General features: G+C 46.5%; 1 protein-coding gene across 1 annotated transcript in view; it reads left to right on the forward strand.

The window, feature by feature from the left end:
- Positions 1 to 20,825, forward strand: part of CBFA2T2 (CBFA2/RUNX1 partner transcriptional co-repressor 2) — a 64,269-nt gene that overhangs the window by 1,772 nt on the left and 41,672 nt on the right. The window lies entirely within an intron of this gene.

Consider the following 20,825-nt stretch of genomic DNA (forward strand, 5'->3'; position numbering starts at 1 on the left):
CTCATGGTGCACTTTGATGGTGTATGCAGAGTCTGGTCAGATTCCCTGTTTCTCGTAGACTGAGCACTGGGAGGAGAGACAGGCCTTTGAAATCCTGCTTAAAAATAACTGAAGCTAAGAGACATCGATCTTGTGCCTAAAGCCATAGCTGCAGGGTGGGTATGTGAAACCATTTCCTCTCTCAGCTGTGACGCTTTCTGCAACCTTGGGCAAGTAGTTTGAATGTTTTTCTGGATTGTGGCAGGAACATATAAATGTACGTGTAGCTGCTCAGTTTTGCAGTATTAAACCACGTCTGAGATTAGGGCTTTTCATCTGGGTCCCGTTGACAGAACTGAGTCAGGAAGCAATTGCACTGGCCTCATGCCAGCAGGTACAGTACAACTGTAGCCCCTGGCAAGAGAGGGTGACAAGCACTGGGGATGCTTCAGATGACTCAGCGGCAGCTAAAGCATCATTTCTTACACACCTTTAATGTACCTGTGGCTCAGCATCCACTGGTGAAGTGCTAATGATAACCCTGGTGAGCCATACAGCTGTTTTATAAGGATAAGCACATAAATATGTGTTATAGCCTTCAGCAGCTTTATAGATAGAGCAGGTAACGATGTCCTGTTAGTGCCAGTTATTAAACAGGCTGAACACTGGCACAAGCATCACTTAGTTCTCAAGCCCAGTGTCTGCCCAAGAACACTGTTGGATTTTATCTTTGGTCTCAAGAAAATGAATAATCAGCTGTAGACTCATAATTTTTATAAGCACAAATTACATACATTGCCTTGGTTATCAGCCCAGTGATTTCTGCTGTATTATAAATATAGTTACTGGCAGTGTCTGGAGGTTGCTTGATTTCTTTGGGTATGTATTACAGAGAAGTGGTTCAGTGCTCAGTGTGAAGCTAATGATCCAGAAAGAAGAAATGTGGGACTGCTTTGAAACTTTGGGATGTTCCATATTAGTTTAAGGCACATACCGACTCTCATAAGCAAGTAAGAAAAGCATGTTCATTTCCAATAGGCAGAAATTAAAATGGATCTTTCAGGGACTTAATCTTGATTTTCACATGCTGTAAAATAAAAAGCTTAAGGTGTTACTCTTTCCTTGCACCAGTGTTCGGGGGAGTGAAATAAACTGACTTTTTTAAGCAGTCAGAGAAAAGAAAAAGTTTTTTGATTTGCAGCTTGTCTGAGGATAGAAAAGAGCCTGTACTTCAGGAATATCCCATGTAATTGACTGTCTTAAAAGCAGGACTGGAGTGCAATAGTGAGCTGAGTACAGTTTCCATCAGCCTGAGCTGCCAAGGCTTTGCTGCTACCTCCAGATGTTGCCATAAATGACTGGAGGGGGGAGGACTGCTCGGGTTTCCCTTTTGCTGGCAAGAATCAGAGGTAAACTCTTTGATTTCGGAAGGAGGAGGTGGGTGTAAAACTCACAAAGGTCTCTCCCTCTGATGTGAAAAGTCCTGGAGGCAGTGTTTCTACCCAGACAGGTGATTTACTTGGAACTCTTCCAGACTGAAAACCACCTTCCTGAAGGCACTTGCCCAGCCAGAGTCTGGAGCAGAAAACTTCTCCTGTGTCCCTGTCACCTTCCTATCCCTCCCTGCCACATCCCACGTGTGCGCACCCATGTTTGATTCAGCTAGGAAGGTGTCAGGGACATCGTTTTGGCTGTATTTGTGCACTCCTGGTTGATCAATCCTGACCTTAGAGCTCAGCTAAAACGTTCTTTACTCCATTTCATGCTCTTCTAGACAGAACTTCTACAGGTAGTAACTTACCTGGCAATTGGACTTTGAGGTCAAAATCTGCACATATGTTTTCCTCAGATGTGCTTTGCAGCCTTGGTATAATTTAAAGGATCAGACTATTCAGGCAGGGATTTTCTCCAGTGTAGATTTATGTTGGTATTTAAGACAGTAGTTGATAATAGCCCTCAACCTTGGGTTCCAAGGATATTTTCAGAAGATAAATTGTATGCTGTTGTCTTGACTTTGGGTCCATAGGTGACACTTTGAAGCTTTTTGAAATATTACAGAATTCTCTCATTGCAGGTATGGTTTTGAATGGAAAGTGTAGCATTAGCCATTTTTTCCTGTGGATGTCATAAAATAGTTGGACGAATACTTAGTGAATGCTTGAAGAATTACTGCTGCTTTTCTCTGAGTGGACTCAATAGTCACACCAGTTTGTTAGAATCAATACCACCTTCTCCCTGAACTAAATATATTCATAGTTTTTAATCCTCGTGATCTCTTGGGAGTTGGTCTGTCACTTCCTAATAGTGCACCTAGTTGCTGTAGCAGCAAGTTCCTCCAAATATATCACCTGGAATGCTCCCACCTGGCTTTTGTATTCATTTTATCATGCCATTTCTGACAGGAGGCAACAGGAGGAGAAAAAGGAGGTATAAAATCCAGAAGGCAACAGAACAGGAAGGCTGTGCATGGTTGGTGTATGTGGAAGTAGGCTGCTCTGGCCAGGGACTGGCCGGGGATGACTGGGTCGAGCAGTTGCCGGCACTGGTGGCACCGGGCTGGTGGCAGACAGCAGCTCCGCAGCACTGGGGAGATCCAGGGACCCTCCCTGGTGCCTGCCTGGCTGTCAGAGACTCTTCAGATTCCTTATCAGGAGTGGTGAGCACACAGATGCTTAGCCTAATAACTCATTACATCCCGGCTATCTTTTGTGTCTGTTAGCCAACAAATATTTTCTTTATACTTCGAAATTGTGGTGCATCCTGCCTGTGGAGGCTCTTTGCATCTGGCTGGAGGTGCTTGAATAAACAGAGATGGAAGAGGGGCTGTAGTGGGGGGTACATCTGTATGGTTGCACGTGGTCCTGGGCAGGCAGACACTCGTGGTTGTCTGCTTGGAGCACGGTCAGCTTTCTTTTCTTAAGTGAGGATTGGGGGATACAATATTTTGAGCCTATATTCTTGGGAGCAAGCATTTCAGTGGATCTTGATTAAGCAGAAATGTAATTTAACACTTTTAAAGGATGGGGATATCTCAGCCTGTGGCATTTCCAGGTGCAGATGAGATTAATTTGCTTATTTTAGGTGATGGCAGGTAATTGCATGTGCAGGGGAGGTACTGTAGTCAGGATGTTAAAACACAAAGAAGTCAAATGGCTCCCATGTTCCTCCCCCACTGTGCAAGCTCTTTAGCATTAAAACACCCTGTCTAGCAGATCTGCAGGCAGGAGTCTTCCCTCCTCCTCCTCCCTGATTAGGTTTGGTGGGGGCCAAGAAGCCGGTGATAAATTGAGACTGTAAAGCACTGAACTTTGAGGGGAGATGAAAAAAAACGTTTGAAACATTTGCCGCCCTGGCAGCGTGTACATGGGTCGGTAATGGGGTTTATCTTCTGACATCATTAGGATCTCTGACATTTCTAGCTTAGAAACAATAACTCGCCTTATCCGTCGTCATGTTTTTCTAATTAAAGACAAAGCTTGGTAAATATTTTTTAAATGATTGAATTTCCCAAGTATGGAAAACACATGTTGGGAGTCAGGCTGGCTGCGTCCAATGCGCCTTTTCCCATAGCGTCCCTTGGAGCACACGAGTGCAAATACAGATTTAGAGCTGTGGGTGACAGGTTTATCTGGGATGATTGGCAAGGATTTATAAACCAGAGGGGATTTACTTCCCTCTCCCTCCCTCCCTCCTCTTCCCTCTTCTCTCCCCCCGTCCCTGACCCCCGTCTCAGAAATAGGAAATTGGGATCACATTAAACCCTAATTGGTTTGGCTCCAGCGCTAGTTCGGTGGCTGCCAAATAGTTAATTTATTGCGTGAGAGTTTGGCCATGTGTTGAGAGGCAAATTTGCTTGAAGCAAGGGATCTTTGTAAACTGTACATCCATTTCCGTGCCAGGTCCTGTTTACAGCAGCACCGGAGCGGGGTGCGGGAGGTGCTTTCCGTACCCATCCCAGCAGGACGGTGAGGGGGGACCCTGCCATGGGGCTGCCACTCTGCCTTCCACGCTCCCCAGACAAAATGCTTTCAGGAATAGTTGCCTAAAAGAGCTTAAAGTGGCTTTAGCTGGACTTGGTGATCGACATTTGGAAACTGCCAGCTAGATAAGACGTGGGAGGCTCTCAAGAGAATAAATGCATCTGTTTGGGAGATAACAGCAGGCCTGGGCTGTCACCGCGGAGCAGGGCCAGGTGGGGAGTCCCCGGGGGTGGCGAGATGGCTTTTCCTGGATGGTGTGAGGAGGGGCAAACGGGAAGCAGGCGTATCTGGCTGGCTTCCCATGGCCCTGCAGAAGCCCTCCTTGTTCCTGCCCTTCTCCGTGAGGTCAGTGGCTGTTGGACATCTCAGATCTGCTGTTGCTTGCTGTTGGATCCCAGGCATCTAATTGCGTTTGCCTCCTGTGAAGATTTCTGCAGGTTGGGCTCCAGCAGAAGGGCTTGCATGGGCTTGAAGGCTAAGCAGCCCTCACTTAGGCCAACACTGCATTCACCGGCACCTGAAAGGGAATTATTTGGATTAAAGAGGATACTGTAGCCTGAGTTAAAAACTCTCACTGCTAGCGCGGCTCTGGTTTTGGAGTATGATTTGAAAGAGGCTGTGTAAGGAATAAATCCACGGCTGTGGCATTTTCTTTCATTTCTCACTGAGTTAAATAACAAATTTCATGTTAGGGAGCTGCTTCCAGCTCCGAGGCAGCAGAATTATTACCGCCGCGCTCAGCGGCGCCCTTTCTGTGTCAGCTGCTGTTTCCATTGTGAACTTGATACCTGAAGGCTCAATATTGTGACCCTTTAATTTTCAGCTGCTAAACCGTACCATGCGAGTTGGCTAAAAGGGAAGAGCTCAGAGGGGAATTTGACATAGTTATGCTGTGGGAGCAGTGTGTTTCTTTGGGTATTTCTTAAGTGCTGAGTGTTTAGGAGAAATTGATAGGTAGTAGCAATGCACTCTTAGCAATACTTTTCCTTCTGTAGCTCTTGCTTCCTGGGATGTAATAAAATCCATTAAGTTCTATTTATGATCTAAGGCCCAATATAGTAATAGTTTTATTTGGATAATTGTGGCTGTTCTACCAATAATCAGAACACTGAACACTTCCAAGCGTACTGCAAAATCCAGGCTGTGTGTTTAGGAGGGTACAGGGTTGGCACGGCCAAATGTTAGTCAGTTTTCCTGAGGAGTCAGAGACACATCGGTTCAACAAAAAAAGCCTGGATGAAGCCGAGCATCTCTGTAGGAAGAGAGTTCCTGCCCACGCCTGCCACGCTGGGGCCGTGCTGCCCTGGATTTGCCAGCCGTAGCATGGAGGTGCTAGCAGGGTTAGGCAAGCAAAAGGGAGACAAATTGGACAGGTATTGGAAGCAAACAGCAATGGTTTGTTTTGGAGAGCATCTTTTCATCCCGAGGTCTGAAGGCAGGTTAAACATTCATCAGGGAGCCACTCCCCACTGTGCATCTCCTGCTTAGTTTGAAATGCAGCCATTTCTGGGATGAGCTCCTGTAATTACTTGAAAGTACATCGTACTTCCACCACTTTTGGCAGGAAGGAAGGAGGAATACTGTGCTCCATCGCCAGACAAAATAGAAATCAACAATTGGGATTTTTCTCAACGAGCAGATCTATCTTCTCTGCCATTAAATCCGAGTTGGATGGAAGCCTTGTGCCCATTTTGCTTTCGCAATGTGAGCGTGGCGTTCTGCAGCACACAGCCCGTATTCACGCAAAGATTTAAAGCAGCAAATTCTAGCCAGAAATTCTTTCTAGCACTTTGCTTTCCTTCTGCTGTTTGCTTCCCTCTTCACACTACAGATGCTAATGGATCACCTTCCCTTGGTGAGTAACGATACAAGCCGTACTTTACGTTGTGCTGAGAAACTCTGTCATCTTCAGGAATGTTCTTTCAGAGATGCGTTCCCACTCCTAAACCATCACAGATCAGGCAGCACTGAGAAACCTTCAAGCCTAGCTTGAGATTACTTGTGTCAGCCTAAACACCTACCTCCTGTTTGAGCCTGGGCACATACTTGAGGCTACAGCAGGCTTGAGCCCTGGTTGGGTGCATGTACAAGTTGATGCATCCAGGCTTCTGTGCATTCTCTGCTCTCTTCTTCCTCCCTCTTCATAGATGAAAGTTGTATTAAACTTGATGTCCTCATTGCGGAGCCATCCGCTTCCCAGGACCGAATTTTTTTGCCAGGAGATTTGCTTAGAGGTGGAGAGAAAAGGCAGCAATCTGGAGGATGGTTTCCAGAAAAAAAAAAACCATCAAATTTATGGCAACCACAGAGCAAACTAGTTTAGCGGATCTGGGAGAGCATCCCAGGGATCTTCGCGGAGGTGAAACCATTCAGGGTGTGGGAGGGAGAAAGAAGCACAGAGGCAGGAGCAGATCCTTAACCTGGTCTCTGCTGTCATCCGTGCATCCATTTCTCCAGCCAAGCTGCCCCTCAGCTATAAAGGTGTACACAGAAAGGAGGGGTGAGAATTTGGATGCAGGCAGTGGCTTGTTCATAGAGCTTGTAAATCTGACCGTGGGGTAACAGGGACTGCAGGTCAGCGTCATGCAAAATTTAATTTTTGGTGGATCGTCTGCATCCATCTGCTGCTGTTCATTTACTCCTCTGCTGCAAAAGCTCTGGCTACAGATTACAACTCTTAGTCCATGCAAGTCTCCACGTTTCAAAATATACTGGTCGGTGCCTTTTTTTTCCCCCAGAGGATGATTGTTTTCTGTGGAAATATGGTCTGCCCTCTGTATCTAGGTCTGCTGAGCACCTAGAACTTAAATTGATGGAATCTCCTTAGGAAGAATCTCGGACAGCAGCAGATACCCCTCTTCCGGAAAGCCTGCGGATGAGGATCTTGCAAAGGGAGCAGCAGAGGTGACCTGCACCCGCTTTGATTTTAGCATTGCCCTCCTTGCCACCTGTATCTAACAATACCCACTTGGCCTTGCACTGGTCTTGCACTGCAGTACTCCAGAAATGTTCACAGGCACTTGTCCATCCTTTTTCTTCTTGAATATACTTGGCTTATTGAACAAACCTCTTTTTTTCCCCTGTGTAGAATTGATTTTAGCAAGAGAAAAAATAAAACTTCTCTGTGCGTGTGAATGGGTAAACAACTATCAGAGTACACAAACTGTTGAGCAGGTAATTTTTAGATGTTTCTTGATTTGTCTGCTACCAGTTTTCTTTAAATGTTAAGTCTTCAGTCACTGCAGCTCCTGTGTTCATCAAGTTTTATTTCCCACTTAATAATTACAGCAGTTTCCCTTGAGCTCTGTACCTCTAATTAAGAAAGCTAAGTTTGATATAAAGTTAATGGAATAAAATTTGTTATATTTTTATGGTAAAATATGCTTGCAAAAATAACATTTGTAGACTCAGTCGCTACTCCTGAACACAGTTTACCACTTTTCTTGACCCTCTGTCACTACTGATGACTTTTCTGATGGTCAGAGACCAGGCTCTGGTCCATGCAGAAATTCTTGCCTTCGGTCTCACAGATACCCTGCACGATAGTTTGGCTGGCATAGGGTCTTGGCTTTCCCTTTTGCATGTGTTGATAAGGATTGCCTCAGTTCCCACCAGCACTTTTACTGTCCTGCTGGTGCTCTTGGTGGTGTAGGGTGGCCCAGGAAGCCCTGGAGAACCTGGCAGCACCACGCAGAACCAGTCCTGCTTCAGTTAGACTCTGGGCAGACATGACCCAGCCTCCATCCAGGCTCTGAAAGCCCCGGTGGGTGAAAGCCCGATGTTATTTCAGGAATGTTTCCTATGTTCAGGGAGCCCTGTTAGAAAGAGCCACCGAAGGGGCACGTCCCCGTGCTGTGCCGCTGGGCTGAAGCAGTACCTAGGTGCCTCCCCAAATGCACCAACACCCCGCTGTGCCCTGCATGAAGCCTTCTTTGCCAGAATTTTACAGAAACTTGTTTTTTTGGCTCCCCTGTCCAAGATTTCTACAGCCGTTGCTGGTCCTCCCGGTCCAGCCCCAAAGAAAAGCAAAAAACCCCAGATGGGACAAGATACAGTGGCATGTGTGGGCTTGTTCAGGTGCCCATGTGCAGTAGCCTTCTCTGCTGACTCTGCTTCTCCAACACAGGGTGAGTCTGTAGATCAGCAGGACAACCAAGGTGAGGATGAGCCAACAGACAGATCTGCCTGCATACACGCAGCAGGCCAGGAATTTAAATCTGTCACCAACAGTACTGTCCAAATGGCTGTGCTTCTCTGAGTGGCGGCTCCGTGAGTGGAGATGCACCTCATCACACCTGTTTTATAACACAGAAGCAAAATATTCAGGGCATCCAAATAGTTTATACCCCAACAAACAAATTCTGGCAGTGAGAGCGTGAGTTTCCATCTCATTAAGCTGTTGGCAAAGCTCTGGTAATTCCAGTCACTGATACAGCACAGGAATTATCCCTCGACACGACTGGTTGTGTCAGGTCAGAGCATCGCTGTTTTTTCTCAGCGGTTGCATGTTTATACTTAAGGGTAAAAGAAAGTGTTGAAATGTCAATTCATTGGGTTCTTCTCTGGTGCCAGAGCAAGGTCTCATGAGGTCAGAAGACAAGTGTCTGAGGATTTCTGTACAATGAGCATAAAGTGGATTTCTACCCCTAAGTTGTAATGAGGAATTGTTTTCAAATCCAATGCTTTTTTAAATGCAAAACCTAGCACCAATTCTGAGTTTTGCAGAGGCTTGAAGGTTCAGCTTGGAGGTCACCAGCTCAACTGCAGCCCAGGTTGGCTTTGACGAAGTTTCTGCCATCTCACAGCTGTTGGTCTGTATGAAATCAGCTGGTGGTTTTGGTCCACTTTCTTGGGGACAGGTCAGCTCTACCACGGCTGGTCCCATTTTTGGCATGCAGGAGGTTTGCCAGGAGTTGGAGAGATGGAGTTGGATGAGCTGGAGATTGTGGTGTCTTCTGGCTCCTCCAGCAGGCAGAGGATGAGGCATTTTGTTGAAGGGGTGGCACGCAGATGTCAATAGGCATGGGAAATTTGCCTCCAGCGCTGTTACAGATTTTACGGTGTCTTGCAAACAAGAAAGAGCAGTCTGCTCTCCCTGCCTCGTGTTACGTTACACAGCTTGAGACAGGCGCATACAAAATTCATTTTAGAGGTCCGTCATCCAGTCTCAGAGACTAAGGAATGCTTTAGTAGGGCTTTTATAAAATTTATATGCTTTATCAAAGGTCCTATTGTTTCCTCATTAAAGCGGGATTATCCCTCTGGGATTAGCTGTTCTGCATGGGTCAAGAGGACAGCCACACTCCATTTTCATAGTAAACTTTTGCCTGCCTGCAGAGATGTACTGTGAAACAGCCAAAGCAAGTGGGAGGCTGAGTACCCAGGAGACACAGGGATGCAGGTGCTTGGAAACAGGGCCCAAGAGGAGCTTTTACAAACATCGGTTTGATTGGACTTGACTCTTGAACACATGGAAAAATTTTAGTGGGCTGCACCTCCAGCACTTCTTATCATTCAAACATCCCATCTCCGAGACTCCTTCTGGCATTAAACAGCATCTGTCGTTGGTGCAAACCTTAGGAGGTGAATTTGCAGCTTTTTCCATCTGCTGAAACAAGCAGGCAGGAAGACCTTTTAATTTGCACGAGGATCTTCTATAGTCAATACAAGTTGACCCTGCAGGCTTTCTTGAACTAATTCCTGTCAGTTTGGCTTTGCAAGATCTAATTTTTTCCCTCAAATTATCTGCTTTCTTCCAAAAGTTTATTACATCTCAGGGATTTTTTTCCCCTGAATGACTACGATTCTGAGTTATGTTCAAGTCATTTACAAATCACTGCTAAGTAACAGATAGCTTCTTTTAGTGATGCTGTAGTGTGCAGACGTTTGGAGTCTATTGGGAAGTGGGTTTGTTTGGTTTTTTTTAAATGCACTGACTGTCTCTACAGTTTATAGTCACATAGTTGCATATCCTTGTGTTCCTAATATAAATATTGTCATCACTGAACAAGGACTTGCAGGAAAATGGTGAAAAGAAATGCTGAAGCAGCACTGCTAATCAGGTAGATGTATTACACTGCTGTTTAGCTGTAAGAAGTCTCCAAGAAGAAGAATGAACTCTTGGTCTCAAAGCCTGCTCAGACTGCAGTATTAACTTGAAGAGGTGTTGTTTGAAATGGCTGCTGTAAAAATCCCTTAGAAAACTGTTTCAGTGCTTCTCTTGCTCTACTCATAATGACATTCCCTACAGCATATATATTTGTCATCTGTTTTTCTAGATCTACAGAGAAGTAAAATCCAAAGTACTCATGCTATAGCTTGGAGCATCAGGTCACACTTGAGCAGCTAACAGCACGCATGCTCTGCCTTCCTCCCCATCTCTCTGATGCTCTTGAGTCCCACCAGCAGCCTTGGTTGGGTTGGTGCAACCCAAAGTTGTTGTGCAAGGGGTGCAACTGGTTATAAGTGGACAATTGTTACGGCATGCAATGGTGGCCTACAGCTCTGAGTAGGACCGGTGGTGTATCCACACCCTCAGGGTTTTTTTTGGTGGCCCGTCAGTGGAAAGCTGACCCTGGTCATTAACTGTACGTAACTGAGTCACGCTGAACTCAAAACTCTGTCCAGCATGTCAGGTTACTTGGGCTCAAAGCAACCAGGTTATTAACCATGGACACAACATTTTAATCCAAATACTGATACAGCCTTAAGTAGGGCAGGAGCTGCTGTAACTCTGATCTCCCCCCACAACATGGGCCAGGTGTTTGCCTTTAACTGCAGCTGCTCCATCTGCAGAAACAGGTGGAGACGTTCAGGACCGTCAGCAAAACACAGCTGGGAAAAGTTAAGAGCAGCCCCACAACGTGCTATTTCACCTGGGCAGAGCACACCCCAAAGCAAATCATTTGCAATAAACACAGCTTCACCTCAGCAATGGCTCTGGGTAGGATTAATGAAATGAAGGGGAAGGAGATGTATGCTTGAGTTGGTTCAGGTTTTTTTTTTTTTCTCGGTAGCAGCACAGCCAAATCAAATGAACTATTTCCAGCATGCTGCCTTTTAACTGCCTGTGTCATCAAATCCAACCCCGCTTTGGAGAAGCTTTGCTGATGAACATCTCTTTTTCATCTCCTACTCCAGGTTTTTAACTTTTTTTTTAAATTAAGGGTTTCTTTCTTATTCTTTCTCCTGAGATCTATTTTTTTAATAACTTGTGTAGAAAAGCAAGACTTTGACAGCTGTTGAAGTTTCAAGTTTAGTGTATCTGAGTTTTAGATTGAAGGTAATGTTTGGCCTCTTCCTCTTTCCCTCGTATGCATGTTAATTAACTTCAACATACAGACATTTTACTTATTCTAGCTTTTAGCAGTTGTCTGAATGTATATGTCCGGTGTGTGGGGTGGAAGACCTCTGACGTATTTGATATGATGCTCTCACCAAACACCTTTCAGTCTATTGAAAAATCTTCTCTTTGTACCATCTCAAGTGTTTTTCAGCATGTTCCCAGGTCTGTGGGAGCAGGTGGAGGCAGGGCGTGCTAGACATGCACAAAGCAGACCATGAAGCTCGCTCTACTGCCACAGAGAGGTTGGCAGGAGCACAAAGCACGAGCGGTTCCCCCTTTCTCCTACATGGAAACGATAAAGGGATCTGATGGTGCCTGTCCCCTTACACAGGAATGGTGTCACCTGGATGTAAAATGCTCGGATCCAAGGCAGGCAGCTCCTTGGTAATGGTGTGTTTCCTCCTAAGCACTTCAGATGGAAAAATAAGTTCTTGGAACTTTGCATGGATCTTTCCTCCCCATCTCTCTGAGTCCATCAGGAATATTGTTGTTAGTGTTGCTGCGTTGATATGGAAAGAGCTCAAATGCCTAGGGAGTGGGTGGAGATGTGCACCTCTGAGTGAGGCGGGTCATCCTAAATCTGTGCTGGGGGCGCCTATGGCTGAAGGTCTTGTGTACAGACATGGTGGTGTTGGAGGGAGTTGATGCCTCCAGCAATTATGGGCTCTTTAGCTGGGTTGGTCTTGAGCTTCTGCATGTTAAATCCTGTAGGTTTTTAAGGTGGGTGGGTTGTGTGCTTTGTCCTGGTTTTCTTCAGCTTTTCTCTAGGGAGAAGCTATCTGTATTTTTTTTTGAGACTTGATTTTCTGTACCTGTTGTTTTGTTGAATGAGTTTGTTTTGGAAGAATCTTTTGATTGGATCATTCTTCTGATGGAAACGTCCATTTTCCAAGACAAAAACTTTCCTTGGGACCAATACGTGCTCAGGAGATCAGAAGCCACCCTAGGCACTCTGTAATTGTGTTTACTGAAGTGTACAACATGGCCTAAATAAATATTTACTGATTTGAATACGGTTCTTTGGCATCCTGGTAGAATGCTGGCTGCTTGATCTTTGGCTATCCTGATGTCTCCTTGTTTTGTGTAATTTTTGAGATGGGGTTGGGTTTTTTGTTTGGTTTGGAGTTCTAATAATTGTATGGAAGGAGAACATTTTAAGTCCCGGTTTCCCAGGATGGGGCTGTTTCTGCCCAGGCCTCCTGCTTCCTAAAGGCAATAAATGGTGTCCTCAGCCTGAGGTTTAGCCTTCTAAGTTTTACTCTGACAATGTCGCTTTTCTGCACGGGGAAATTGCTGTGAAATTCGGGTGTGAATTTGCAGCGTACCAGCTGCTGCACTAACACAGTCTGCAGAAATGTGCAGGGTGCTGGAGCCTTTGTGCAAACCCGCTTTCTGCGCTTCCCTTTCAGGGAGGATTCGAGGTGGCACCGCTGCCAGAGATCTGCTCTGCTGCTGGCACGTCCTGGCGTCGGGGTTGAAGCGGGCTGCTGCTGCCCACACTTTCTGGTTATGGGCTGTGGTTTCACCATCCCTCAAACCTCTCTGGTGGCTTCAGAGAAGAGGGGGCTTGATCTGGGGTTGAGCTTGGGGGAAAGGTGGATCCTGGCAGGTCCTGGTGCCTCCAGCAGTACCCCCAGACACCACTGTGGTCCCATGTGTGCGCTTGTTGGGAGGGAAGGGGCCGCTCCAGTGTGACTGTGGGCTGAGCTTGGCTGCTGACCCTTGGAGGAGTGACAAGGGATTTGGACTAGGGGAGAAAAATTCATGTTAGCGCCTGAATATAGTTTTTCATCCTCTTAAAATTCTTCTGTTTCTTTGAAGTGTGAATCCCAGATGCTACAAAAGTATTTTTCCAGACATGGCTATGCTGTCTTGCTGTGTATTTTCCACCAAATTGCTGAATTACTGTTTTCCTTCTGGCCTTCAATTTTTTTCATAGCTTTATCTTTTTGTCTGGATGTTTTACATGGCTAAAACTCATTCCTGTCTAGCATACCAATCTAAGAACTCCCACGTGAGACAGTGTTCCCACCGAGCTATTGCATAGGACAGGAATGCTGGCTTTTTTTCCTGGAACCTTGTAAACATGAACTTCCTGTTGACACCAGCTGTAAATCTGCAAATAGGCTCTGCTTCCGGCAGAAGATGGAGGTAATAAAATTTCAGGTCCTCTTTTGCTGTGCCTGGTCCTCCTTGAGCTGCAGCCAAGCACCCCAAGGGCAGTGGAAGCACAGAGGCACAGGAGGGAACCTGCTGATTGCTCTGCACCTCTGGAAGCCAGTCTTTCCCTTTATTTTTTTCCCCCTTTTCTTTAGACACTCAAATACGGAAGCAATCCTAATAAAAGCCAGTTGGAGAATCTCAAAACCCTAATGACTATAAAATGATGCTTCATTGCTTGTTTTCTCTTTTCCTTTCTCCCCTGCCTCTTCCACCACAGAACTTCAGTTTTGTGGAGTTAACTCTATCCTACATCCAAAAAGGGCAGTTTTGGGTAACAAGCTGGCCAAATTTAGGCGGCTATTAGAAGACTTCGCATGTTACCACCCATGTCACTTAATCTTGCTGTTATTGCTACCTCTGAGAGGAGATCTGCTGGGACACATAGCCCACACTAGTTGGTTTTCCCTTTCACAGTTAATGCTTCGCTCTTCTGCATTTCATACAGCGGCAGCTCATAAGCCTCATCCCACGTGGGGCTGGGGGCTGGACCCCGGAGCTGGGGGCATCCGCCAGCCCCAGGCTGCTCTCTCTGCCTTTTAATGCCACTGCGAGATGAAGCTGCAGCTAGCAAGCTGAATGTTTTACCTTTCCTCTCCTGATGCCAAGACAAGTGTGCCCACAGCTCACTGGGGGAAGAGGCAGCAGCGTGCAGAGAATAGCTGCCTGGTTCCCTACGCTGGAGGCTGATGCATGCTTTATTTCTGGGTAGGTAGCAGACCCCCAGTAGATGGTGGAGCTTGGCAGATGATGTGGGCTTAAAATGGTTGGGCATGACCATGTTGATCAACTTTTGGGGATGCTGGGGCTTCCTTGTCGTATCAGGGAAGGGATGGAGGCAGGTGAGAGCCTGGAAGATGGTGGAAGCAGAGAGTGGAGAAGGGAAGCAGCAATAAGGTGAAAAAAGACATTAAAAGCGTGGTAGTGGAAAGGGAGGAAGGATACAGAAAGAAAGGAGTGGTTACAGGACATGGAAATGAGGAGCAACAGGCAGGATAAAAGGAAGATCTGGATGGAGGCTGAACTCTCTCAATAAGCATCCCATTAATTAATACTTTCTCATGTGGAAGCACAGGGGTGTGGATGAAATCCAGCCCTTCTCAGCCTGACCTCGGCGCTCTCCTCGCTCACCGCCGTGCTGGTTTCTCCTTGGCTTCCCGCCCTTAGAGAAACCGCAACCTTTCCGACTTCTCCGGGCAGAATGAAAGGCACATGGCAGCGGTGTAAGAGGAGCCTCTCGCAGTCGTCTGCGCTTGGGTGGGCGTGCTGGTTCTTTCGTAAACTAATAGCTCCCAGCAGTGCTACTAAATCAGACTTGGTGGAGCCGGGAGCGGAGAGTTGGAATGCCGGGCCAGGCGCAAAGGGCTGAGCTGGGTTGTTTCTTTTTTTTTTCTTTCCCCAAACCCACCATTTGTTAGGTCCAAAGGGCCAGCGACAGCAGGAGAGGGAGCTGGCAAGGATGGGCTTTGCAAAGAAAAATAAAAACACCCCCCCCCCAAAAAAAACCTGTTTAAAACATAATTTGTTGCAGTTGTTGTTCAATGAGGCTGGAAGAGAGGGAGCCCTGTTCACTGCTGAACCTGCAAAACCAACAAACTGGGATGCTACTTGAAAGCCCTGCTTAAAATCCTGAACTGGTGGGTTTACTGGGTGAAATGAACAAAACAACTGAGGATTTTAAGTGTGTTAAAAGGAGGCTGTGGTTTGGGTGAGAAATTTGGATGTTTTTAGTCAAGGTTACCAGGTTAGTGACAACTAATTAAGGAGAAAATAAACCTCCTTTGGTGGCTGTCTGATGCCAAGACGTAGGGAGGTGCCATCTCCTCTGAAGGGCTGGGCAAGGACCAGAGACCCAGCAGCGCTCACAGATGTGGCAGTCCCAGGGACTGGAGGGGAGGGAAGCTCAGGATGAAGCAGGGAAAAAGGCTTCTGTTAAAAGAGCCCAAGATAAAGAAGGAAAAGCCGTTATCAGGGGAAAAGCGACAGCCTGCAGGAGGGCAGTCACCAGCGGAGGGAGGTGCAGGAAGCAAGCTGGGGCGTAATGACCCTGCTGTAGGGAGGGGACTTGGGATACATCACATGCATTTTATTGCTCATATTTTTGATTGTAAATGTTGTCCTTTCTGGGATGAGACCAAAAACACAAGTTCTGCTGACAAGTCGTGCTTTGATAAGTTTTAACATGTGCTTTCTCAATTGTTGAAAAACTTCTATAGGGGAGGTGGTGGGGAGTACTGGGAGCCCAGAGTAGGGCTGGGACACAGCTCTCAAAGCACATCATCTCCCCTGCAAAAGGGAGGATTTCTGCTTCCAAAGCTTGTCTGCATCATAAACACATGCTAGAGGGGATGGCCCTGTAAGGACTTAAGCAAAAATGTCAGATCTAGGCAGGTAACTGGCTTTTCTAAAGTAACAGGGAGGTGCCTGAGACAGCTCTATCAGCAGAGCTTCTGAAACCAGAAATGCTCCTGATCCCCCACCTGGGGTGCTGAGCAATTAAAGACAAGCGTCACCAAAATTGCAGTTGGAGGGGAGCGGATGTATGTATTTTAACAACTCTATGTAATCAAATGGTGCTGCTATTGATCTGGAAAATATTGTCAAGCTGCAGTTGGACTAGACTTAATCCTCTGCAGGCTAGGTTTTACTCTCTCCAAATACGATTACTCATTTTTTCCGTATTTCTGTGTTTGTTTTAAATACCCGTGACAGCTACAGAGACTTGGATTTCTAATCAGAGCAAGGGTGTTAAATTTAGGAATTGGTGTGTTGTTTTGGGGGGGATTTTTTGGATAGGGCATCAGTTCCTGGGTGTTTTTTCTTATGTGATCCCATAGCCAGAATAAGGTAGCTTTTACTTAGGTGTCCCATCATCCTGTCCTGCCCCCGCCCCCCCCCCCCCCCCCCAGCCCTAAATCAGAGACCAGAAGTAAAGTTTCAGCAACTTGTTTAGCTTATGTTTAATTCCTTGTTGCGCTTTTGCTCCCACTGTTTTTTTGCAATGTCTGATCACAGTTGTTCTGGGTGTAAATGCTGCCAGCTCAGTTAAGGCCAACTTTTAATACATTTTGTCCCCTCTCTGGCTAATATTGAAATGGCACAAAAGCCAAAAACTGCTCATGTTCACTCCTGAAGGAGGCAATATGATTAGATTTACTTGACAAATTAAGCTTGTTAACATAATCTGCCATGTGCTAATTTAAATAATGGATGTATTGAAAAGGGGATGTTTGTTAAATGTGATAAATTTGGTAGGAATGGAGAGGTCTACTCTCTGTTTGGGGGGGATGCCTCTGTCTGCTGAGCTTGAACTCAAGTCAGTGAGCCTTCCCTGTAACCCCACCAGCATCGCTTCAAAGGGAGCAGTCCCTTCTTGGCTCCACTGACTTGTAAGTAAGGCATAAAGAAGGCAATAAAATGTTTGACTTTCCTGCCAGACCTGAGCCTGGAGGAGGAGGAGGATCCCAATTGGTTTCCATCAGATTCCAGTTAGCATGAATTTACGGTTTCCACTTAGCCTGATAAATGGCTTTGGCTGCCTTAGGGCATTTGGATTTATTTTTCTGTGCGATGGAAAGTAGTCAGCTTAAAAAGGCAAAGGCTTTCCAGGGTTGCCGTGAATATGAGTGAAGCTTCTTTCCAAGGTAAGAACACAGCAGGCAAAAAAATAAAGCTGTGGCACGTCATGAAATATGGGTGAAACAGAAGAGAAATCAGAAGTAGTTCTCTTGTGCTTGCTGTGGCAATGGACTGTGATAGGCATAAAAATTCCACTGGAAACTGGAAAAATTCTTCAGATTTCCTCGCTTTCCTCAGAAACCACACTTAGCAGCAGGTATCAATAGCTCCCAGTGTTCAGACTTTGTTTGCATCGTTCTTTCCATGGAACATTCCCAGGAGAAGAAAGCAGAAGCAGATTAATGCAGCGAGCTGGGGAAAGCAGTTTTCCCTGTGCTGCCTGCAGTCCTCCTTCCTTCCACTGTCATGCTGATGTCTGGGTTACAAAATCTATTTTAACGCAGGGGAGCGGGTTAGCCTCTTGGTTACATGGAGGTGTTTTTGAGGTTGGTAGATGATGTATTTCAGTGTCTTCTATTAGTGCGTTGCCTGTGCTTCCCCCTGCTCCGTTTGCAGAGGCTGGGCAGGGCATGGCGTGTGGGATGCTTTCTCCTGCCTCACTCTGCAGTAGCAGGAGTTGCCCCATCAGCGCGGCTGGAGAGACGGGGCTGGCGGTGGGATGCTTGCCTGAGGCTCCACGGCCCTGCCTCTGCCAGCAGTGAGCTTAGGGAGGGCTCCCAGCTTGGGTGAGTTTAGGGTCATGAGCTTAGGTCATGGTTTGGGTGAGCTTAGGCATGTGGTCATGTTTAAAATACAATCCATGAGCCTTTCAAAGGAGGCTTTGCAATGGCTCCTGCTCACGACACCCTGGGGACCTCACCTTTAGTTTTTATGCCTTGAGAGCCCAAAACCACACGTGCATCTTCCTTACTCCTAGACCGAGCCACAAGGTCTGACATATTCCTGCCTCTCTAAGCCAGAAGCAGGGATGTCTTTCCTGAGGATGTTGGGTTTTTGGTAGAAGCTGGCCTGTGGGTATCATGGCAAAGAGTGAGTACATTTTCAGAAAGGTTTTCAAAGTCAAACCGTTGTTAACTATACTTAAAATTCTTGGAGTGGCCTGAGCTTTTGATGTTTCAAACCACTTTAGGTTGTAAAATTAGAGAAAAGATTTATTTGGCCATGGGTTGACAAATGGTAGTTAGTACCCAGTTGTGATAGTTGGGGACAGCTTTTGTTTATGTAAAGTGAAACGTTTACAAGCTGTTGAGGTCCTTAGGTTAAAATATGATTAAAAAAAGAAGGTGAGGGAACATCTAGTGCTAGTTACCCGTTTCAAATAAAATCCCCAAACCCCGGGCCATCCCATGTACCTTGTAAGAGGGCTTTCTCTGATGATTTTGACCCAGAGACCTGACAGCTCCCAGGCTGTATCTCTTGAGCATCTTGTATTTGTCATACAGCATCCCCCTCCTCTCTTGTGCTCAGACCAACGTCAGCTTTTGAATTCACTGCCTGGTTTCAGGCTGCTTCGGTGATGTCGGGACAGGGCTGGATGGGGAACAGTGGTGTCTAATGCTAAATGCTTAATGCCTTAAGCATAGGGCTGCATCCATCTGCCTGGTACCATCTCCACTGGGAGCAAAGCTGCAACACAAGCTCACTCCTTATAAGACATCAGAGAATCCACATGAGAGCCACTGCTGTCGGCACGACCCTGGCCAGGGAGGGCTCCTGTTGGGGACCTCACAGTGCGAGGCGCCAGGGAGCAAATCATGAGATGCAAGTCCATAGGAAAATAACTTTATTAATTCTGGTGCTCGTGGAGCTGTTTGGTTTTTGTCTCCCTTCATTGTCTGTATAATTTAGAGATGATTTTTCCATCTCAGTTTATGAAATATTGGAGCGTCAGTATTTTGCGCAACCTTCATCAGAAGTGTCAGAGCCCCAGCGAGCTAAACTTTCTGAAATCAAATGTTTTATTGACGTGCCTTGCCAGCAGCCCTACCAGTGGGGACTGGGGCACAGAAAGACGTGGCGCTGGCAGATCTGCCTGCATCGTCTGCCTGTCCCCAGCGCGCTTTGCTGCCCAAGCATTGCTTTGCAGGGTGCTCCAGGTATCTGTGCGCTGATAGTTGATGGTCATTTTTTCTTCTTTTTTTTTTAACTGAAGCATATGATATTTCTGCTCTTAGGTGAGGTTTGGAGGTGGGAGAGTAGCTGTAAATCTGTGCCCCATCTGCCTGCAGCCGGGCCGCTGTTCTCAGAGCGATGCGCTTGCCCAGCCAAGGCTGCAGCAGCTTCATGTGCTCCTACAACAGCTCAAAGTCTCCTGCCCAAATGCCTGCCCCCAGTTAGCATCCAGCATCCTGCCTACGTGGGAGGAGATCATGGCCCACGTCTTCATGAATGCATGCCATGCCTGCTCACAGAGTGGTTTTTAATACTTCCTTTAAAGCCTTTTCCCCTCCCAAAGGGAAGCAGAGGTACCTTAAACTAATTAGGAGTAAGAGGCAGAGAAGCTGGGGGGGAAGGGTTAGGTGGGATGCTGGCGGGCAGTACTTTTAGGAAGTTTATGGACATGGCTTGGCAGTTAGCAGTAGCCTACCAAAGCACTGGGAATTTCATAAAAATAAGCATTTTGCTGTCTGTAAGTGAGTAAATATCCTGCCATGCTTATACCAACTGCAGAGAATGCAGCTCATGTGATTTCTGGGCTTTTAAAAAACCAGCAATACAGCTTGGGCAATGGCAGGCTTTTAGTTTGCTGTCCTGGCAAGATATGTAGGTCGCTGGTTCTCAAAAAAAGTAGCTGGGGGGAGAGTTAGTGTTGCCTGCAAAGATTTGGAAAGGATTACATCGAGACCTGAAGCCTCTCGGCTCAGAGGAATATGGACTGGAGTGGCGAATCCCTCCTGAGATCTTAAAATGTGCCTGTGCGTGGTCTGCAAGCAAAATGCAAATGTCGCTTCTCCTCCTTGGGAGGTTTTATGGGAGCTGGGAGGAGGATGGCATGGAGGAGGATGGTTTGGGCGGTAACTGGAGGGGTGGTTGCCCCTTCCCCAAGGCAGTACCGCAGGCAGCCAGGGACGCCCGTCTGTGTGGTGAGGAATGCTGTGTGTAAATCCGTGTTTCCCCAGTGCCCAGCTTGCGGTGAATGGTGCTGGGCTGATGGGATTAGTCAGGGGCCTCCAGTTAATATCTGTTGTTCACACCACACATCGGGGAACAGCTATTCAAAATTACCAAGAGCTTTGTAGGTGGCAGAGCTGGCACGTCTGTGTATTAATGGGGGGAAAATGGCCAAATGTAGTTGTGTCCAGTGGGTTTCTGTTATGAGCCTCCCCTGCTGCTGTGAGATCCCTGGTTGAGTTTACTCACCCTATAAAATGTTTCGGATTTACATTTTCCTTTAACACTTCCTCTTCGATCCGAGTAATATGTTACACATTTAATTGCTTTTCCTTTGAATTTTCCAGTCCTCATTTGGTACCCTTGCAACATCAGTATCTTGTTATCTTGTTGTTGCTTCTAATTGCTAACACATGCCAGCTTTCCAGCGCTGCAAACTCTGGCGCTGGGGATGGGAGGGGAGTTTACAGGGAAGATTTACGTGCATGGGGAAACCTTCAGAAAATTAATTCGCTCGTTTACCCAACAGCTTATCCAGATTTCAAAATTGAGGGCTAAGACGAAGGCTGATTTACACCCAGTGCTGCATAAAGCAAAGCCGATTTTGGGAG

This window comes from Strix uralensis, chromosome 18 (genome assembly GCF_047716275.1).
Source record: "Strix uralensis isolate ZFMK-TIS-50842 chromosome 18, bStrUra1, whole genome shotgun sequence".
NCBI classification, from domain to species: Eukaryota; Metazoa; Chordata; class Aves; order Strigiformes; family Strigidae; genus Strix; species Strix uralensis.